Source organism: Coenobita brevimanus, chromosome 94 (genome assembly GCF_032717465.1).
Source record: "Coenobita brevimanus isolate Jiangsu-jjx chromosome 94, ASM3271746v2, whole genome shotgun sequence".
In the NCBI taxonomy this organism is placed as follows: domain Eukaryota; kingdom Metazoa; phylum Arthropoda; class Malacostraca; order Decapoda; family Coenobitidae; genus Coenobita; species Coenobita brevimanus.
Window position 1 is genome coordinate 12808524 of NC_137047.1, and position 22828 is coordinate 12831351.

General features: G+C 43.2%; 1 protein-coding gene across 1 annotated transcript in view; it reads left to right on the forward strand.

The window, feature by feature from the left end:
- The window catches only part of LOC145413006 (uncharacterized), a 479615-nt gene that overhangs the window by 253244 nt on the left and 203543 nt on the right, over positions 1 to 22828 (forward strand). The gene's annotated exons all lie outside the window — the stretch shown is intronic.

Sequence of the window (22828 nt, forward strand, 5' to 3'; positions counted from 1 at the left end):
AACCACTTAGCCTCCTTAACTACTAGAGGTCCTTTATGAATTGAAAATAAACACTCTTGAGTTGAACAGGAATCTTCTAGTGAGGGTCTGAATAAAACTGAAAACAAGTTATAGAATTATATGGGTTAAAAGCCTCCTATTATCTTTAGTCACAAGAGCCGCAAGAAAACAAGACGCAGCGCTGGGTCAGGTCAAGCACCCTCAACCCTCCATTCCTCTCTCTCTCTCTCTCTCTCTCTCTCTCTCTCTCTCTCTCTCTCTCTCTCTCTCTCTCTCACACACACACACACACACACACAGCAACCACCACCATCATCCCTCTCTTTTTTGTCCCTTACCTAACATTCTGACTCAGCCTGTTGAAGCACACGTTAAAAGATGGTTGTATCACAGGTTTTCCTTAGTTGTTGCTATATAAGAGAGAGAGAGAGAGAGAGAGAGAGAGAGAGAGTTATTCAGACCTACCTTGTCCCGTGTCCAAACATTCTCTTTTTATTCCCAGCCCATAAAATACCCAGTACTCGAGGCTCTAGTTTTGTGGCCATTTGTTGATGTCTTTTGATCGTTTGCCTTCTCAGTTTTCTCTTCATTATTTTCTTAGTCCTTTACATTCCCTTTTTTTTCTGTCTGATGTTCCATTTTACTGTTCTTGGATTTTCTTTTTCTCTTCCTTTTTTGTTTTCTTCAATGTGTTTGCTTTAAGATATACTGGAACGTACCTTTATCTTGGTCGTTCGTCACTAGACCCTCTTTGCAGATGTATATGTTTTTGAGAGAGAGAGAGAGAGAGAGTCTTTGTATTTTTTAGTATTATTCCGTATAATTTATCTCATGATTTCAGGTAAAAGTAATGATTGACGATTTTTCCTTTGAGGGTTAGATGGACTGGTGCAGACACGAGGGTGACAGACAGACAGGTAAACAACAGCAATGACAGGAATCACTGAAGGAAGAAAAGTAAAGAGAAACCATTTTTCAAAATAACAAATTAGTAGCGTCATGAGAGAACTTGTGAGTGATGCAAGGAAGTACGAAAGAACAAAAGAATTATAGCCAGTTTCCATGTTAGTCCTTTGAGATGGATATCCCAAGGTTAGGCTAATGTAGTCCAGCACATTAAGGGAAGATGATCAGCCTACTCCACTTAGAGAGAGAGAGGGAGGAGGGGAGACTGTTAATAACCTGCCAAGTTTCTTAATTACTCTCTGAATAGAACTAGACTCACAGCGACTTAAATGGGTACAAAGAGGGGCCAGGACACCCACTCTGCAGGTCCTGGGTTCGATTCCAGCCCAGATAAGCATAAGAAGAGTGTGCTCCCGTGTGGCTCTTTCCTTAAACTGGCAGGTGTTGTAATGAGTTTCCTTTTTTCTTTATTTTTCACTTTCATATTAGCTTCTGTATGTGCGCGAAGAGTTGCCATTTTTTTTTTTCTCTCTCTCTCTCTCTCTCTCTCTCTAAGAAAAAAAATAATAAAAATTAAATAATAAAGTAAGTAAACTAAAAAGCATTCAGAGAGCGCATACCTCCTCCAATGCCATTAAATAGGATCCATGGATATGGGATCCGGATCAGCCCTAAAAATATAATTATTTCTTCCTTGGCCCATGACCCACCCTTCCACAAAATTTCATAAAAATCCGAGTGTAACTTTTGTGTAATTCTGCTAACAGACAGACAAACAAACCAACAAACCAACGGTGGCTAAAACATAATCTCTTTGGCGGAGGTATTCATCCTCCCTAAATTACTCGTTCCAAGTCTAACCCCCCCCCCCCGAATCTACCGACACCTGACACCTGGACCCCATAAACAAGGAGAGAGAGAGAGAGAGAGAGAGAGAGTATCCATCTTCACAACGCACAGAATTTGTTAGTTTTAATACCAAATCTCTCTCTCTCTCTCTCTCTCTCTCTCTCTCTCTCTCTCTCTGAATTATGTTTATGTAAGATAATGTGAAGAGGTACAAGACCTTAGACATCAGTACATCACGATTATTGTTTAAGCATTTTATACACTGATGTTTTGTGACGAAAAAATGTTTGAACATTCAGACATTGGTTTTTGTACGTAAAGCTTTGTTATGCAGTATAACGTATGAAATAGTATCGATTTTTTTATGTACGGTATATACTTAATGTTTTTTTTTTCTTCTACAGTATAATCAAATTTCCAAACTACAACACTGGGTAGAAAATTAACTTTGTGTAATCTCATTATACTATTTTTTTTTTTTCTGACTGTACCACTTTTGGGTCCAGAGTCTGAAGTTTTTATTTGTCTCTGTGTAAGCCATAAGCTTCCACCCACGGATGAGTTACGGACATCAAATAAACACTTAAATCAAATCAGTCCCATAAACTTCACAGTCCGTCTCACCTTCATTTAGTGCAGTATTCACATGGTACAATTTGGCTCACGTTTTTTTAAGTTCCCATAGTTTTTCTCTTGTTTTCAGTTTTACCTTTTTTTTTGTGGGGTGCATAGGATTGGATGCAGCATTCACATTGCACAATTTTGGCTCATGCTTTTTTTTTTCGTTCCCCGATTTTTTTCTTTATTTTTTCTCCTGTCTTTTGTCAGCCTTGTGTGTGTGTGTGTGTGTGTGTGTGTGTGTGTGTGTGTGTGTGTGTGTGCGTGCGTGCGTGCGTGCATGCGTGCATTGGGGTTCATTGGTTACAGCTCATCTTCCTTTACGTTCCCCTGGTACCTTCGTCAGTTTTTTTTTTTTTTTTTTTACATGCTTCTCTTGCCCTCCTTCCATCCCTCCTTCTCCGCATCTTTCACTTTTCTTTTTCTTACCTTTCTCCTTCCTTTTTCTTCTCTTCTCCTTCTCGTTTTGTCATCCTCGTCCTCTCTGGTTTACTTCTTGCTGTCGAGTCTCTACCACATTACTTCCTCCATTTCTCCTTCTTTTAATTGTCTTCCTTCTTCCTTCTTTTTCTCATTTTCCTTGCTCTCTCCTTTTCCGTCTTTCTTTTCTTTGTCTTCTCTTCCTCTCTAATCTTTCTCCTCACCTTCCTCTCAAACCTCTGATGACCATGTTAGTAGGCTAGTGTTGCTGGTAGTGATGGCAGTTAGGATAATTTGGGTGTTGGTGGTGGTGGTGGTGGAAGTAAGAGTAAGGGGTGCAGTGGTAATGAGGGTACAGAGTTGTGGTAATGGCTGTGATAGTGGAGTGAGGGTATTGATAGTATGTCAGGGTGCTGGTAGTGGTGAGGCTATGAGGGAAGGGGGAGGAATTGACAGTAGTATGTGAGTGAAGGTGTTATAATGAGTGCTGGTGGTGATGGTGGTGAAAGTGAGGGTGATTTTGGTAGCGGTCATGGTAAATATTAGGGTGTTGGTGATAATAGTGAGAGCGAGGGTGAAAGTGTTGGTAGTGGTGCTAATATGAATGAGGGAGGTGTACAGGTGGTCTCCCCATGACCGACGTACCCATGACAGGTGTTTGCTGAAGGACACACGCTCCAATGTACTGTAACACACACACACACACACACACACACACACACACACACACACACACACTGCTATTAGGCTACCTAACTAAAATATACCTTCACTCACGAGCCTGGTTACTGACTGCGTAACCGTATAACAGATTGAATAAATACATGACTTACTTTGCTCACAAAAGGAACAACTGTATAACTTAATATACTCTGAAGCTTACTGTATATATGAAAAAATTACAACAGCTGACTAAATCAGTATGAAACTAAAAAAATTTATGGCTGCCAAATAACCCTTACTGCCTAAATAACTATAAATAACTACCGGTAATCAACTTCATAACTGATTGCATGTCCATGGCTCACTATATTCCGTAACACTAATAACTTGCCTTATAAAGGACTAAATAAATAATCATTTAATTGATTCAACTGAATTACGTGAATATCTAGGTCGGCAGTGTTTATATTTGGAAATCGACAGCTGTTGTGGTCAAGTGTTGGTGATGATTCGGTAAGTGTATGAGTGTGGTCTTCGCAACAAGTGTCTGAGGGTGTGTTTCGGCCAAGTGTGGGGGCTGTTTTGGGAAGTGTGATACCATTTCTTCTCAAACCTAGCCTAATCAACTTGTACAATATATTTAGCAAATTTATTTATTTATTTTTTATTTTTTATTTTTTTAGTATTCTGGGAAGTTTTCTTGGGTGAGTCTGTCAAGTGTTCGCCATTCTCTCCTCGGTCTAACCTGACCTAATTTAGTCTTACCTTATCTAACATTAATCCTAAGAGTAAAATCTGACCTAGCTCACTTGTATATTGTATATAAAACTGACTGACTGCATGACCGATTGACGAAATAATGAACTGACTGACTGGTCTGTTGCAAGACAACTATTGAATGGACTGACTAAGTGGCTTGACTGACTGAGAGGGTGTTCACTGCTCATGAGTGGCTGAAGGACTGGGCGTACCGGTATTGTTATCTCCGCCAAGGAGATTGTGTTTTACACCGCGTTGGTTTGTTTGTCTGTTTGTTTGTCGTTCTGTTAGCAGGACTACTCAAAAAGTTATGAACGGATTTTGATGAAATTTTGTGGAAGGGTGGACAATGGGCCAGGGAAGAAATTATCAAATTTTGGGGCGGATCCGAATCCGGATCCAGAGTATCCTGCACAATATCTCCAAAATTTCTCATTGAAATTCAGTGAAATTTTGTGGAAAAGTGGGCCATGGACCAAATAGAAGTGATTAAATTTTGGGGTGGATCCGGATCCTATATCAGCGGATCCGGATCCCTTTTAATGGCAGTGTCACTGGCGGAGGTATGCGCTGTATGAGTGCTTTCTATCTGACTTTCCTGTTACATTCATGTTATTCTTGTTATTGTTTTCTTTGTTCTTGTTCACTGTTGATGTCACATGTTGCAGTTGATATATAAATATTTTTTAGTGTTTTTGTCACGTGTTATTCTTTCAAGTATTGTTGTTTTCGACTGGTACTCGTTCTTGATGATTGTTTTTGTTGTTATTTTATACATGCTTTTTTTGTCTTTTTTATTGTCAGCTATTGTTAGAGAGTGAAAGTTTTGACAGAGGCTATAGCAACGAAATCGATGGAGTGGGTGAGGAGAGTTAATTGGGGAGGTGAAATTAAAGTAGTACCTGAAAGAGACTTGGAGCTGTTGAGAGAAGAATGAGGAGCGAGAACGAGATGAAAAGATGTAGTAGCGGAAAAGAGGAAGGAGAAGGGCTTTGAAGTTGTGAGACGAGAAGACGACGACTAGGAGAAAAGATGTAGTAGAGGGGTACATGAGGGAGGGAGGCTTGGCGTGGCTGGAGAGGAATTCTGTGTATAGTAATGAGGATAGACGGAGGAGCTTGGGGGCGCTATTGTCTCGGCCACTTTGAATAAACTCTGGGATTGGGTGGCGTGTAGAGAGATGGTTGCCAGTGTTTTATTGTGGTGTCTGTTATTTCATTTTGTATAGTTATTTATTTTTTTTAGGGGAGTTAGAAGTAGGGTTGGGATGGTGCAAATTGTATTTCTCATTGCTGTTTTTCTTTTTAATTATATTTTTCATTGCTGTTTTTAATTATATTTTTCATTGCTGTTTTTAATTATATTTTTCATTGCTGTTTTTAATTATATTTTTCATTGCTGTTTTTATTTTTCCCTTATTTTTTTCTATATGATTTGTTGTCTTTTTTCTTCTTTTTTTTTTGCCATAGTTCTTGTTGTTTTGATGTTGGTGTTAAATTATTTCTTGTTTTGATGGTGGTCTCGTCAGTTAAGGGATGTGGGCAATAAAGGCATGAAATCCAGCATGTGACTAGGGTACGTTACTCACATAATGTACTTCAGGGGCCAGCGACTGGTCATTCTTGTCTTAAATGTTTCAGCTGAACAGCCTAGCCTCTACGCCTCTGCGGTGGCAATGTAGATGTAACCCCGGTATAGTATTAGTGGTTATTGTTTCCTGTCCTTTTCTTGTGATTTTTTTTCTTACATTATTGTCTTTTGTTATGTGTGTGTGTGTGTGTGTGTGTGTGTGTGTGTGTGTGTGTGTTGTGACCTAGTTTTTTCATAGTCTTTTTTAGGATTTTTCATGTTGCCCGTTGTTTTTGTCTTGCATTTTTGTTTGTTGTTGTTGTTTATATGTGTGTGCTTGCCAGGTCTGTGTGAGTTCGACCCTTGCTGGCATGTTGGTGTGTTTGTTTGCGTGTTCGCTTCCTGGGCCTGGGCGCGGTCTGCTTTGTTTGACAGAGTAGGGGAAGGGGGGGGGAGAGGGAGGAGTGTGTTGGGTAAGAAGGGAGAGAGAGAGGGAGGATGGGAGGGAGTGGATGTTTGGTAAGGGGGAGAGGGGGTGAGGGAGAGAGGGGGGGGTGTTTGGTAAGGGAGAGGGGGGATGAAGGAGAGAGGGAGGGGTGTTTGGTTAGAGAGGATGGGTATGAGGGAATGAGGTTTAGAGAGAAGGGTTAGGCTGGAGGGGATGGGGGAAGGAAGTGTGGATGAGAAGAGGCGAGAGAATAGAAGAGAGGGCACGGAAGTGGGGAGGGGGAAGAAGTGGGAGGAGAAGGGAGGGGGGGGAAGTGAAGGGGTGTGTTATTGAGTAGGAAGGGGAGAGGAGGAGGCAGGGAGGGAGGAAATGTGGAGGAGGACAAGATGGAAATAGGAGAAGGGAATGGGTAGGAAGGAGGAAAGATGAGGAGGGTGTGCGTAGCATGAGTACAGAATGTAGTGGGAGAGGAGAAGAAGAAGAAGATATTGGAAGAGGGCAAAAGCGAGGGAGAAAAGAAAGAGGGGTAGGGAAGAGAGAGGGGAAGATGGATTAGGTAAATGGGGAAAAGGATGGGGAGAGTGATGAAAGAAAAGAGTGGAAAACGGTAGAGTAGGAGCAAGGGAGAAAAGTGTTAAGGAAGGTGAGAGAAGGAGGAAAGGACAGGGGAAGAGTCGAAGGAGGGGGATGGGAAGAGAAGCGGAGAAGGGGGAGGGCAAGCGAGAAAATAGTGGGGTATGGGAGATGAAGGTTACGGCAGTGGGGAGAGGGAGGTGGGGGTGGGGGGATGTGAGGGAGGGCGACTTGGAGTGACAGGAGGGAGGCGAGGTGCGTGGAGTTACTGAGTTGGCAGGCACTTTTGTCACGCCACCCTGGATGAACTCAGGGATTAGGTGTCCTGCAATGAATAGAAGTAAGCTTAGGAAATACAAAAATGAGAGGTTGAGAAGAGAAGGAGAGGAAGTAGAACGGGAAAGGAAGAAAAGGGGTAGTTCAATGTCAGCGAGGATCATGGCGGTAGGCAGTTAACTTTATACTAAGTCCCAGTCTTCCCTTAGAATACGAAACGGCAGCAACCGAAATTGGTGGACAGGGGAAGGGGAAGGATGAGGAGCAGATAGGAAATGCACATAACAGGAGATTGTTGTCGTCAGGTGAAATTACACTAAATATCTAATGACGTGTGTAAGAAAGATAAACAAAAGGCTTCCACGCCCATCACTCCCTCCAGCATAGCATCGGTAGAAGATAGAAAAACACCGTAAGAAAAGCGAATTTTCTTACTGAAAAGATAGAACAGTATAGAAAAAGGAAGAGGGAGAAATTTGCTTAGGGGAAGGGGGAGTGACAGGAAGAAATGAGAAGCAAGATGAAAACAGAAAGGAGAAATAAAGAGAAAGAGGAGAGGGTAATAAAATACGGAAGAAAGACAGGGAGAAGTGAGAGGAGGGAAGAAGAGAGACAGAAAAATTGTGGAAGGAAGAGCAAGAGGAGGAGAGGGAAGATGAAGGAAGGGAGGGGATAGAGGAAAGGGGGAAGAAGCTGAATATAGAGAGGGGGTTAAAGAGTAAGGAGAAGAGATGAGAGAAGAGATAAAAGAATTTTGAAGATTTGAGAAGAGAAGAGAAGAGGAGAGGAGAGAGGGAGGGTAATGAATGAGAAGGGAAGGGTTAAGTAAGAGAGGGTGCAAGGCGATGGGATGTGTCAGGTTTGGGGTGGAGAAGGGGGTGAGGGTTAGGGGGAGGGTCGAAATTGAGTAATAAGATGGGTGAGTCTGCATACAGGGAGAGGGTGGGAGCAGTGTGGAGGAGGAAAGGGAGTCTGTGAGAGTGAGAAAATGTGTATATGGGGGGGGGGAGTGCAGTGTGGGAAGGAGAGGGGAGTTCTGTGCGAAGACGAGACAGTGAGTGTGTTTGGGGGGGAGGAGGAGTGTGTTTGGAGGGGGAGGAGTATCTGTGGAATAAGGCTGCGCTTGGGGCAGGGGAGAAGTGCAAGAAGAGAGGATAATGTGTGGGGTAGGGAGAGTGGGAAGTGTGCGTATGTGTGTGGGAGGGGTGTTTTTGAAGGGGAGGAGTTGCTTGAGGGGAGTGGGGAGTAAGAAGGATGAAGGTGTGTTTTGGAGGAGGAGATGAAGAGAGTGCGTTGGGGAAAGGAGATTGTGGGGGAGGGGAAGGCAGGGAGCAAAGGGCCATTGGTATGAACAGGTATTGAGATGGGAGAGGAAGAGAAAGAAGAGAAGAGGAAAGGAGTGTGAAGGAGGAGAGAAGTACATGAAGTAAGGGAATTGAGAGAGGGAAGAGTATGAAGATAGGGAAAGGGAGGGTGGGAAGGAGCAGAAATGCATGGAGGGAGGGGAGGAGAGGAGGGAGAGAAGTGCATGAAGGAAGGGGAGGTGGAGGGAGATGAGAGAGGGGAGTGCATAATGGGAGGGAGGAAAAGGGGGAAATGCTACTGTTGGGGGTTGGTAGTGGGGAGGGGGATGTTACACCACGGGGAGGGGGGAGGGGGAGGGGATAGAGGGGGAGGGGGGAGTAAGGTTGCTGGGTACACTGACGCAGGGTTGTAAAACTTGTACCCACGGCTTGACCTTGTATCCCCTCCCCTTCCCTCAAACCCCCTCCGTTCCCCCTTCCATCCCCCCATCTGTGTTCCTCTCCCTATTCTTCACAACCCTCTATTTATTCACCTCACCCCTCATCAACATTCAACACCCCCCCATCCATTCTTCCCCTTCGTCTTCCCCCTTACCACCTCCACAACTACTTATTCCTACCCTTGTCATTTACGTCCCTCTGTATATATCTCCCCCTTCCCCTGCCCTTATCTCCTTATCCCTATCCCGCAATTTCTCTCTCTCTCTCTCTCTCTCTCTCTCTCTCTCTCTCTCAGTTGTTATTCACGTCACTCAGGGTAACTTCCTTCTCACCTCCCACACACACTGCTCTCTTCATCCGTCTCTCCTTTCCCTCCTCTTTTCTCCTACCCATGCTTTTCATTTTCTTTTTTTTCCTTTTCATTCCTTCCCTTTCGTCTAGTTTCTTCTTTCTTCTCTCATTCATTTCCCCAATATCGTTTATCACTGGCGTCATTTTTCCCTTCATTCCTCCCTCCCCATTCTTCCCTACTTCCTTTCTCTTGTCCTCTTCAGTTTTCATCTTCCTTTTTCTTGTCCTCTCTTTCTTCTCCCCATCCTCTTGAAGCCTTTCTTTTCCCTTCTGTTTCCTCGCCTTCATTTCCTTCTCTCTACTTTTATTGTACTTTCTTCTCTTTTTAGCTCTTTTGCGCTTTTCTGCCCCTTCCCCCTTTATTTTCTTTCTTTTTTGTTTGCCTTTTCTCCTAGCTTCATCTCTTTTGCTCCCTTCACTCCCTCTGTCCTCTCATTCCTTTTCCTCCTCTCTCCTCCAGTCTTTCGTTCCCTTCCTCCCTTCGTCTTTTTCTCTTCCCCTCCCTCTTCCTCTCTCTCTTTCTCTAAAATCTCTTCCACCATCCTTTTTTCTTCCTTTTCCTCCCCCCCCCCTTTCGTATCTCTTACGCTTCCTCACTTTCTATTTTTCCTCTCTCTTCCTTCCCTCCTCCCTCCCCTATCTCCTGCGCCAGCTGCCTTCTCTCTCCTCACTCCTCATTTTTCCCAACCAGGGTTGATACAGTCTTTTCTACTCTCTCTCTCTCTCTCTCTCTCTCTCTCTCTCTCTCTCTCTCTCTCTCTCTCTCTCTCTCTCTCTCTCTCTCTCCTTTTCCGTTTTCTGCCTCTGTCCCTCAGCTTTTCTCCTTTCTTCATTTTCCCTCCCTCTATTCTTCCTGATGCTTTCCTTTTCCTTCCTCCTTCTCTCCCTTTCCTACCCCTGTCCATCTCCTCCTTCCTTTTCCCACCCTTTCCCACCCTCGTCTCCCTCTTTCTCTCCTCTGCTCTGCCTCTCATTAACCCCTCCTTATATTTATAACTCTCTCACTCCCGTGCTTTTCCTCTACCCATCTCTTTCCCCAGTTTTTACATCCCTCTTTTCTCTCCTTTTCTCTCATCTCCTCGCCTCTCCTCTCCTCTCCCTCGCATCTCTTCTCTTCTTTCCTCTCCTCTCCCTCGCTTCTCTTCTCTCTTCTCATCTCTCTCCTCTCCTCTCATCTCTCTCCTCTCCTCTCCTCTCCTCTCCTCCCTGCCTGTCTCCCGCCATAACTGCTTCCACACACACACAGGGTCCGTGAGAATAGGTGCACGTCTCGAGTTGTTACCCCTGTCCCTAACCCACTGACATGTGTGGAAGAGGCAGTAAAGCATCCATTGACGAACAAGTGTCGAGTAAGTGTACGGTGGGTGTGGGAGGTGGAGAAACAGTAAAGCATCCATTAACGAACATGTGTGAATAAATGTAAGGTGGGAGTGAAAGGTGGAGAGTAAGTTAAGCCCATATTGGCAAACAGGTGTGGAATAGGTGTAGGGTAAGTGTGGCAATCAGAGAAACATAGAAGCATCTACTGACAGGCAAGTGTGGAATAGATGTAGGGAAGGTGTGCAGCAATCGAGAAAACACTAAAGTATCTAATGAAGAATAGGTGTGGAATAAATGTGAAGCAAGAGTGGGACAGGTGTATAGTAGACACGAAAAGGGTAGAGCATTTCTTGACAGACAGACGGTATGTGCAGTAGGTTAAGGTAGATGGTGAAGGAGATGGAAAGACAAGGTGAACCGTCTGTTGAGGATATATTGATGTGTAGTAAGTGGGAAGACATAATAAAGAGAAACATAGTACCAAACATAGTACCAGGTACAGCCTTTCTTGTCAAACAGGTTTGGAGAGGGTGTGAGGTAAATGTGGGGCAGGTATGGAGCAGACAGGGAAACACTGTAAAGCATTTGTTGAGGAATATGTGCACGGCAGCTGTAGTATGGCTGGAGAAACAAGTAAAGCATTAATTGCAGACCAGGTGTGGGTGTGAAAACTTTGGAGCAGGTACGGAGGCATAGTTAAAACATTTATTACGGACGAACAAGTGTGGGGCAGTTGTAGAATAGCCAGGGAGACATTGTTGCGCATTTGTTAAGGACGAACAGGTGTGCAACAAGTCTGAAGCTACGAGGGACTGAGAGGAGAGGTTTTATTGAGGACGAAAAGGTGTAAGCTGAAGGGGAAGTAAAGAGAAGGATTTAGTTAGGACAAACGTTGTTGAGGCAGCAGGTAAACACAGTCTAGAATTTATTGAGGACGAACATATGTGGAGCGGGGATAGGTAACATGGTAAAGCATCTATTGACGGACTGGTGTGAGGCAGGTGTGGGGAAGATGTGAAGGAAGCGGGGAAGCAGTATAACATCAATTGAACTGAGAGCATAGAACATAACAAGAGAGGATAGCTGCAGTAGGTCAGTTTAAAAGTGGCTAAACTGTTAGAATAAGACAAGGATAACAAAGACGAAGGAGTTGGTATATGGCAAGTGTGTTTAACGGGCGCGATGCGAACAATCAAACTCTGTAAAGTCAGTTTTCTGAGGACAAACAGTTGTGAAACAGTGCTGACGGAGAAACATTGTAAATCCCATTTGTGAGATTATAGACTCATGCAGCAGCAGTGGAACGACTGTGAAGAGTGGCAGATGTGGAAGAGAACTCCGAGTATGAGGGACAGTTGTGCAGTACTGTAGGCGTGGAACAGATTTATTGTGAACAAGTAAATGGAACTTTTTTCTTAGGATATACAAGTAGGTAACGAGTGAAAAGCGAACGAAGAAACATTGTAAAGCCGTTTTCTGAGGAGCCGCGGAGCAACAGTTGCTAAGGACGAAAAGGTGTGTGTGAAAAGATGAAAGGGGTCCATTAGAGAGCTAAATAAGAGTTGCATGGGGCTGTCAGCAGGTGTGTGGAGAGAGAGAGAAAGAGAGATTGGTTTTGAGTGTGGCAGATATGGAAAGAGTTTACTGCAGGTGTGGAAAGGAAAAATAAGGCTATGAAGGATTAGCAGGTGTAGAATTGGTATATGACAGGTGTGAGAGAGACATACTGGGCTGGTTTTGAGTGCTGCTTGTGTGGAGCGAATTTGCAGCTGGTTTGGTGAGGGAAAAAAAGGATATGCTGCTATCCATAAGGAAAAAGGGAACCCGAAATATCCCGGACACTTTCGTGTATTTATTTTTTTCATTACGCGCACACACACACACACACACACACACACACACACACACACACACACACACACACACACACACACACACACACACACACACACACACACACACACACACACACACACACACACACACACACACACACACACACACACACACACACACACACAGTTTTCATCACCGTCATCCATACCTTCTTTCCCAGCCTGCCATGGAGCTGATCTATCTCTGTCTTCCTGTATCTGTCTTTGTATATTATATATACTGTATATAAAACCACACTTACACAGGCTGCTCAGATACACGAGAAATAAGGGCGTACAGAATTACACCCTTGAAGGCGAACTATTTAATTTTTCTTCATCCTGACACGCGGTGGCAGGCAACACCGTCAGGGTAAATACTGTGTTAACACTCACTCACTGCCAAGGGAGTCGGACCGGGCCAGGACGGCAGTCAGTGTGTGCTAATTTTCGGGTGGTGAGCACCAGAATAAATGAATGCAAATTAGTCCGCTCTTGAGAAGGGAAAAAAATGGAAGAGCGGGAAGGAGGAGGGGGGGGGGGTGGAAGCTAGAAGAGAAAGAGGAGGAGGAGGAAGAATGATGATAACAGCAGCAGCAGCTATATGATAATTTAGAGTGTAAATACTAATTACAGTAATAATACTTTGAAGTAATCAGTCATATAACGGTAACAAGTAATAAGATTTAACAGTAACAAGTAACAGTTTAATATAGGCTGCATGGAACAGCTTTACCTATTTTAGTGCGATAACGATTTTCGTTGTTATGCTGCTACCAGACGAATTTATTGAGCTCATGGGAGACGTAGTGAAAGAGTTAATGAAGGCTGGAGAAAATCGTCTGGAGAGCAAGAATAAAGTAGAAAATTCGTAAGAAAATGCGTCGGGGATTGAAGGGGTTAAGGTAACAAGTAAGACAGCATAATAAAAGAGGCAGTTTATCCTTCAAGTAACTGTAGTAATTAAGTGAAAGAAGGGAACCGGTCTCTTGAGGTGAAGGCAGTCTCTGAGTTTATCGAGGTTAGCAAGGTCTCTCTCTCTCTCTCTCTCTCTCTCTCTGAATATTTATCTTTTTCTGTTTTCCGTCGCTGCTATATCACACATTTTTCCCATTGTAATTATTTTTCTCTTTTGGCAGGTGAGTGAATGAGCAGTGAGGTGACATGCTGTGAAGATAAGTATGGTCCCGGACAAAGGAATACATGTTGGTATTGGCATTGGTTCCTCTGTGTAATCAAGTAAGTAAATTAGGAGCAGTGAAGCCAGTAGCCTTGGTAAACCGTACAAAAAGAGGGATATGGAAAATATATAAACACTCGTAGTTAATTAAGGGAACAATCAAGTAAGGAAATAAATGTATTATAAATGTGGTTAATAAGTAAGTGCAACTTGGGTGCGAGCTCTTGCCGTGCCTCGAAATTGTCAGAGCCAACGGGAGCCTAGCCTCGGGGCGCTACGTCCAGAAGGGGGATGGTATGGGGTTGGCTGTGCACTGCTGGAACCTCATCGATATGCTGTCCGTTTTACGTTACATTCTACCTATTATAATCCGTTAATTTTCTTCTGACAAAAATGTAGAACCCATTTGCTCATTGCTAGTAGTCAGGTGTATTCAGACTGGGGTATAAATTTGACTAACAACCAAGGAGATTCATTTCTGCTTCATACCGAAATCATCAAATGCCATGTAACCACGACTTAGTATTCAGGTAGTGAGAGTTGCTTAGTTCCCTCACGTGAAATAAACTGACCATACCAGCTAATATTTTTCCCGCAGCCTGTGAGACTGTCCCAATAGCTGAGGGAGTAGTGAAGGACGTGTTTCACCTCTCCAGTTCGAGAAGTCTTTCCTGAGTTAAGTAAAATCGTGTGAAGAGAGAAGTGTCCTCTCACTGAAGGGTTTAAAGTGATAGACCTTAAATAAACCGCGTGGAACACAAGTTCAGCCGATTAAAGAATTAGTTTTTAGTCCTTCAGCCCGAGAACTTTTTTTTAATTCTTGCAGTCGCCAGACGTTTAAATTTAAGTGAGGAAGAAGCAAGCCTTTTTTCCCCCCCTACCACCGTGCGTTAAGAGTTGATTCAAGATGAAACCAACAGTTATTTATTTATTTATTTATTTATTGCCGACACCAGACGCTTAAATTTGATTAACAAGGAAGAGAACTTTTCTTTTTTTTTGTCTTCATTCCTGTTTCCATCATACCCATAGATTTCACTTAAAAAAAGAGGGAAACTTTTTTATTTCATTCTTGCTGCCATCAGACGTTTAGATTTAATTAGTAAAAATCCTCGTTCAGCACAGGAATCACTGAAGCTAACTCATTCAGATCGAAAAGTCCCCCAAACAATATTTATTCACCTGTCGAACGCACCTGTCGAACGCGGTGTGTATTCCCACCTTTAGATGGTTTTTATTCATCTTTGGAGATATTTTTTCTCGAAATTTAGAGGGTAGATATCGCCTTCGTTGATCTTTTTGTACGAGAGGCCTTTTCCTAAATGAGTAAAGTCGTTTTGTGACTGCAATAATATTCCAAAAGAAATGTTCTAGCTAAAAGGATTATTTATTAAGAGAAAAAGAAATCCTCACTAAGAGTGTTAGAACCTGTTTACTTAATTAGTTAGATAAACAAAAGTATGTAAACACCTGCGTGGCAGTAAACAGAGAAACCTGTAGGATAAGGGATTGGCTTAGAAGAAACTTGTGGTTCATCGTTGCTATAAAACGTAGATAAACCGTTTTAATTAGACATGAAAATCGATTTGAGACGAGATAAACGTAAGGCGAAGCCTGTGTGTGTGTGTGTGTGTGTGTGTGTGTGAGGATTTTTATTAGCTGGACAAACTGACATGGCGTTAGTTTGAAAAGCCTGAATAAAATGTGTACTATATATAAACAGAACTGGTAAACCTTGTCATTTCAAATCTGAATAAAATGAACACGTAAAAAATAATCCACTAATAACAATGAAGGGTATGATTTTAAAAGTATGAAAATGTGTTAACTCACGAACTCGAAAAAGTATAAAAAAATAGAGAGGTTGATACTAAACACTAAAATCAGAAAGTGACGAGCTACTGAAGGAAACAGTGAAAGAAAAAAACAATAATAATAGTTCCTTGTAATATTCCCTCCAGAACTATGATGTCTGTGTATTGTTTTTTGGGACAGACTTTTTGAACTGTAGGGGTTAAATAACAGCCTCCATTAACCCCTTACAGTGAGAGAGAGATAAGTTGAATAATATTGTTTGAAGGTAGAAAGAATGGAGTAAAATGGAAGTCGTCGTATTGAAGGAGTTAAGCCGTGCCGACGTTCTTTGTCCTGCCTCCTCCTCAGGGTACAGTGAACCCAGTAAGTAACAATAATTACAATAATGTGAATATTGAGCGCAATATTACGAGTACATAAATTAGGGGGAATTAAGATTACAGTGGCAGAAGCAGCAGCAGTAGTAGTAGTAGTGGTGAAGGTGGTGGTGGTGGTACTGTAGTAGTAGTAATCGTACTGTACTGGTGGTGGTAGTGGTGGTGGCAATAGTAGTAGTAGTAGTAGTAGTAGTAGTAATAATAGTACGTTAGTGGTGGTGGTGGTGGTAGTAGTAGTAGTATAGCAGCATAGTAGCGGCGATGGTGGGAGTAGAATAGTAGTAGTAGTAGTAATAATAATAATAATAATAATAATATTATTATTATTATTATTATTATTATTATTATTATTATTATTATTATCTATTGCCAGACGCCTAATCCCGTAAGGGGTGGCCACAAACATATCGCCTTCATGTCACCCGGTCCCCCGCCATTTCACTGCCCTGCTGTCAGCTCACACCCTCCTCTCTCATATACCTCTCCACTCTGTCCCTCCATCTCATCCTTGGCCTCTCCCTATATAATAATAATAATAATAATAATAATAATAAAGGAAGATAACTATGAAGAAAAAATGTATTTGAACGTAAACTGCAGATGATATACGGTAATCATTGCCAAAGAATATAACTCAAAATCACCCGTATTAGTACGAAATTAATAAGAAAAGATCATGCTAGGGCGGAGTTTGGAAGAAAAAAGAATACTGAAGACTTGCAAATAACGTACTAAGAAGAAATTAACCAGGAAAACAGCGATGAGGAAGAATTAAGAAAAAGTGTAGAAGGAAATAAGAAATAATAATATACATGTACATAAGTATCTATATATGTGTTAAATAAATATGTAAAGTTTCGGAGCAGTTTCAGAAGATGGAGGAAGTATTTAGAGCGTATGAAAAATAATAAATCTTATTAACTGGTAAAGATTAAGAATAAGTTGGTAATATGAGGCTTGGTAATAGAGAGGTGATGAAAGTTGTGTTGGGAATAGTGTGTGTGTGTGTGTGTGAGAGAGAGAGAGAGAGAGAGAGAGAGAGAGATTATTTTTGTGTAATCATAATTCGTGCGTGTGTGTGTCTGTCTGTCTGTGTGTGTGTGAGAGAGAGAGAGAGAGATTTGTGTAATCCTAGTTCATGTGTGTGTGTGTGTGTGTGTGTGTGTGTGTGTGTGTGTGTGTGTGTGTGTGTAGAGTTTTGTTCTCCGTGTAATGATTTTTATCATTTTTATCATTCATCTAGATCTTAATTTAGATGACAGAGGAGGGAACCTGTGCTATTTCTGATTGTATGTCTGATTGTCGTACCCTATCCCTTGGTCTGTCATGCACCTGATTCACTTGAAACGCCATTTCTCTCTCTCTCTCTCTCTCTCTCTCTCACACACACACACACACACACACACACACACACACACACACACACACACACACACACCATCCGTAATCCTCATTAGGTTAAGGTTTTGTAAAGAGTAAGAGCTGCTGCTTATTTTATGCTCATGTCCACATTCTCCTAGTTATGCCATGCTTCTTATTTCTCTGACAGCTCTCTCTCTCTCTCTCTCTCTCTCTCTCTCTCTCTCTCTCTCTCTCTCTCTCTCTCTCTCTCTCTCTCTCTCTCTCACCTGTCCGTCACATACAGTACATATTTAACCTTAACTATCTGATTGTATGTCAGATTGTTCCACCCACTTGTAGATACGTCATGCACCCGATTCACCCAGCACCCCCCTCCCCACCTACCCGTCACATACATACCGTACCCCAACTATAAAATTAACTGCTGCGATTCTGGGGTTCAGTGAGTATGCATTAACTCATGAGACGCAAATGGGTACATTAAATTGGTATATACCTCAGACTGTGTAGCATCCTGTCTCGTGCCGTTTTATATAATTACGAGTGTTCTAGCAGATAACAGCAGCAAATAGCACATAAATTATTAGCCTGCCAATTTATCACAAAGATTCACCCATGTACCAGTCTTAAGTGCGGTAAGATTTTTTTTTTTTTCTAAGGGGGTGTTCCTTCAGGTCGTAAAAGGGTAAGCCCTTACAAAAAATATGGGCTACATCTGAGTTTGTTTCAGAATTTCGTTAATCTGTTTTTGTCATGTACCTGATTCACCTGCACCACCTCTCTCCCATGCCCGTCACATCCTCACTCTCGTTGGTTGTCCTAGCAACTATTTCTCACCTGTTCGTATTCGCCACACATGTGACCCACTGAGTATAAGCTGGTTTCTCTTGTTCATCCCACACCTGTCGTTTTCCATATCACACACTTGTCTCTCTTGTTACCATACACCAGTCCCTTCCTTTACAATACACAGCTTCCCTACTTTTCATACACCAATCCTTACACCTGACATACACACGTGCCTCTACACTTACCACACTCCTTCCGGCATCTGCAACACGCATCTGCACCATTTCCTCCCACACGCTTATCCCTATAACCGTACCTCACACTACAGCCCAAATACGTACCACTACCTACCCCGACTTTTACCACATAAACATACTTACCCCTTCACTCGCAACACACACACTTGTTCCTACAGCAGCCACGCATACCTGTCCCTGCACCTACCACATGCCCTCCTGTACACCTTCAACACATACCTATCCACTCACCTGACACAAACCTGCCTTCCTGCAACGCACGTGTCCTTCATTTCTCGCTGTCACCTGTTTTTACACATTAACTAACACATCCCCATTACCCAGTATCCCCCGCACCTACCACACTAGAGTATATATGCCATCATGTACCAGAGTACATATGACCTGTCCGTCATATTGCTACCTCGTCATCCCTCAAACCTGCCTTTACACTTACAACACACCATCTGTGCCTGCCAGACACCTACCCCAACAACTACCTTTTCCACTCCTTTAACACACCTGTCTGCCTACCAACAACCCGTTTACATCCATCACACTCATCCCTGTCTTTCCTGGCGCACATCCACCTCTCCCTCATCCTTCAATCTTGACTCTGATATACCCATCCTTACAACTTACCCCCCTTCCCTACTCGTACGACACACACACACACACACACACACACACACACACACACACACACACACACACACACACACACACACACACACACACACACACACACACACACACACACACACACACACACACACCTGCCATCCTTTCCTCCAACATTTGTCGTAACGTGATCCCTACACGCTACAGTCACAGCTGTAAAAATGATAAAATTAACTCAGACAAATGAAAAGAACTGACAGGCTGGCGTGCTGCAATGTAGGGACGCAGTGTGGTACGAATATCATGTCTGTTTACCTTCATGTTTGTTTTGATGTATGGCGGCAGGGAGGACAGGTGTGTAGTTGGTGAATGGGGTAGCGTGTGGTGAGTGCGGAGAGGTATGTGGTGTAGATAGGAAAACGTGTGTGTGTGTGTGTGTGTGTGTGTGTGTGTGTGTGTGTGTGTGTGTGTGTGTGTGTGTTTGTGTGTGTGTGTGTGTGTGTGAGAGAGAGAGGGGGGGGGGAAATAGCAAGGAACGGACGTACTCAGTGAGTCACAACCAGTGTTTTTCTTCTCCGCTACTACTGATCTGCTCGTATCCTTAGTTTAATGCACTCACATGACGGTACGGAATGAACTAAATAAACGATGTCTCTATACTGAACGACTTACAGGAGTTATAATTTTTTTGGCCCTTTACTATGGGTTTTTCTCGTAATAAAAGCATTGGGCAGTAGCAGGAAAAAAAAAACCGGTATAAAAGTGAAGATTGGATAATATTAAACTGATTGCCCCTAAACCGACAAGCCTTTATAATGGCAAATACAGAAAGCTTGTTAGAATAAGTGGTTGCCATCCTGTGTTTTGTTCCATGTTAGGTAAGACAGTCAGCGACGAGAGAGAGAGGAGGGGGGAGGGAAGGCTTCATTTTTTTATTTGTTTCCATTTGCCTTTACAGTACAACGTTGTCTATTTTCATTCATTATATCTACAGTTAATCATTGTTATTAAGCTTAACTCCAGTAATAAGGGGTTAGGCGCCATAATTTCGGGGCACACCTTCACCTCGCTTACTTTTATGATATGGCTGTCAGTTAATGTGAATCTCATACTTCCCACTAGTTGCCGAATTTAATCACTTGTTAACTCTTTCGGTGCAGTGATGGCTGGTGTATTTCATGTTTGCTACCTCACAGACTTAATTCTGTGTACAAGCGGTCTATCTTGCTCATAATATTAGAAATAAGCTGTAAACTTTTTGTAATGCAGTCCTGTCTTCATGTCTTTATTTCAGTTTTGCTGGCACCAGAGTAAATTATTTAACACAGCGACCTGTCTTGCTCATACGGTTAGACACATTCATCATAAACGTTTGCATCCTTTGTGTGTGTGTGTGTGTGTGTGTGTGTGTGTGTGTGTGTGTGTGTGTGTGTGTGACCACCAGACTATGTTGTTCAGTAGAGCGATCCCTCTGACTGAAGGGATTAAGGCTTTTGTAGTTCACGGGCGAGTGTGTTAGAAGGACAGTGTTGTAAGGACAGTGCTGACTGGATAATTGTGGCAGGACAGTGAGTGATGCTAGGGCAGTTGTCGTAGGACAGTGGTGTAAGGACATTGGTGGATGGACAGCGTTGGTAGGACAGTGGTGATGGGAGAGTGGTGTTAAGACAGTTATGATAGGACAGTGGTAATAGGGCAGTTGTAGTAGGACAGCGGTGGTAGCACGTTGTAGGTGTTTCGGTATAGTACAAAGGAAAATAGGCAGCAACATACCCGCTGATCCTTTCGAGGCTGTTTGTCACTGGATAGGTTATAACTACTATAATCGTTCTATCTGTCAAAGACATGGATAGAAAAGCAGGAAGGTCCCTCCACCTCCACCCACCAAACCATGTACAATGTTGGTAAGATATGATTGGACAGTACGGGAGCATCCACACAATTTTCTAGTATTCGGGAAAAAAAGAGCATTGCCAAAGATGCCTTAAAGAGGCAAAACAGCACCTGATCCGAAAAATGATGATAATTGAGAGATAGTCGGGTGGGGATGGGTTGCCGGGTGAAGCTGGGGGCGTTGGTGGGGAGGGATGTACTAGACTCACACGAAGAAGCATGGATAGTAAAGGAGGAGGGGTAGGAGTATGAGGAATGAAGATGAAGTGGAATGGGGAAGAAAGAAAATAGTGATGTGCGTAGAAGATATGGCTGATGTAGGATTTTTTTTTTTTTTTTTGGGGGGGGTGGAGATGACCTTTGCATGATTGGACCTCTAATATCCCCTTAATGACACCCACTCAGATAAAAGGAAAGGAAGAGAGAGAGAGAGAGAGAGAGAGAGAACACGAGTATACATAAGAAGACAGGCTATGTTTTTTAAATGTGTGTGGAGGAGATATGAGACAGGTGGAACAGGTTTGCAACACGGATATAGCCGGTGGATATAATAGGCAGGCGTCTGGAATGGAGGTGTGGGATGGGAGGGGTATATTAGATGTGGGAGGTGTGGGGGTTGTGGGATAGGTGGTGGTGTGGGATGGGAGGCGTGGGAGTATTGGGTTTGGTTAGATGAAGAGTGGGATGGGTTTGCGAGAGGTGTGTTGTGGGGGGTTTGGGGGTGGATTCGTGGCAGATGTGGGATGTGGGTAGTTTGGGATGATTGTATTGGAGGTGTGTGTGTGTGTGTGTGTGTGTGTGTGTGTGTGTGTGTGTGTGTCTTGCATAATGTGGGTAGGTTGAGTTGGTTTGAGATGGTTGTATTGGAGGTGTATTTGTGTGTGTAGCATAATATGGGTAGTTTGAGATGGTTGTATTGGAAGTGTGTGTGTGTGTGTGTGTGTGTGTGTGTATGTGTGTGTGTGTGTGTGTGTGTGTGTGTGTGTGTGTGTGTGTGTGTGTGTGTGTGTGTGTGTGTGCGTGAGCTGCATAATGAGTGTGTGGCTGGCGTGGGGAGGTGTGAAATGGCATGCAGGAGGTGAGGCCTGTTAGCTGTGATTTGTGTGTGTGTGTGTATGTGTGTGTGTGTGTGTGTGTGTGTGTGTGTGTGTGTGTGTGTGTGTGTGTGTGAGGTGGGGGGAGGTGAAGAACGGATGGGCAGGAGTCTTGGAGATGTGTGAATGATGAGTAGAATGGATCTGTAGTAGTTGCGGGAGGCATGTGGGATGAGACACAAAGGTGGGGAGTATAAAGATTGATGACATGGGTGATTGGTGTGGGATGACAGATGTGATAGGTGTGTTGGATGGGTAAGGGATTGGCATGCGTGTTTTGAAGTGAGTGTAGATGTAATGAGATACTTAACGTGGGGATTATACAGATAGGTGACATAAGTGGGGTGACAGGTGTGCGAGAGAAATTGGGGACGCAGGCGTATAGGAGAGTCGTGGCACAGGTGTAGGTAGTGTCGCAGGTGTTCCAGGCTAGGTTCCTTGTTTGCAAACCTTCTTGAACGCTTCCACTAAATTGATTATGGGGTTTACTTCTCTGATTTCTGAATCCTGTTGACCCCACAAACATGGGAAACTAGAATAAAATAATGATTGTGATATGGTGCTGGTAGTAAGGATGATGGTGCTGCTCGTGATCATTATGATGGAGATGATGATGACGATGATGATGATGATGATGATGATGATGATGATTCAGTTGTGTCGGACGAAATGGTTGTTACTGCGTCATGGGAGCGAATACTGGATAGGTTTTGTGTGTGTGTGTGTGTGTGTGTGTGTGTGTGTGTGTGTGTGTGTGTGTGTGTGTGTGTGTGTGTGTGCAGGTAAGCTGTAGAGGCACACTTTTCTACCACAAGCCCAGGTTATGGGCTTGTGGGGTTTCTATGTTCTCTCTTACCTTGTCTGTGTGTCCACCCTTTTCTCTGCCGTACTTACACCCTCTCTACAACCTCTCTTTCTTGCTAAGTTCCTCTTTCACTTCTCTCTTTCTCCTCACTCTCCATCACTCCCTTTTGTGCCTAGTAACTCCCTATATCATTTCTTCTTTCACTCCCCTTTATGCTTTCTTCTTCCCTCTCCCAGTCCTCTTTTCATTCCCCTCTTCACATTTTCACTTTCTCCATCACTCCCT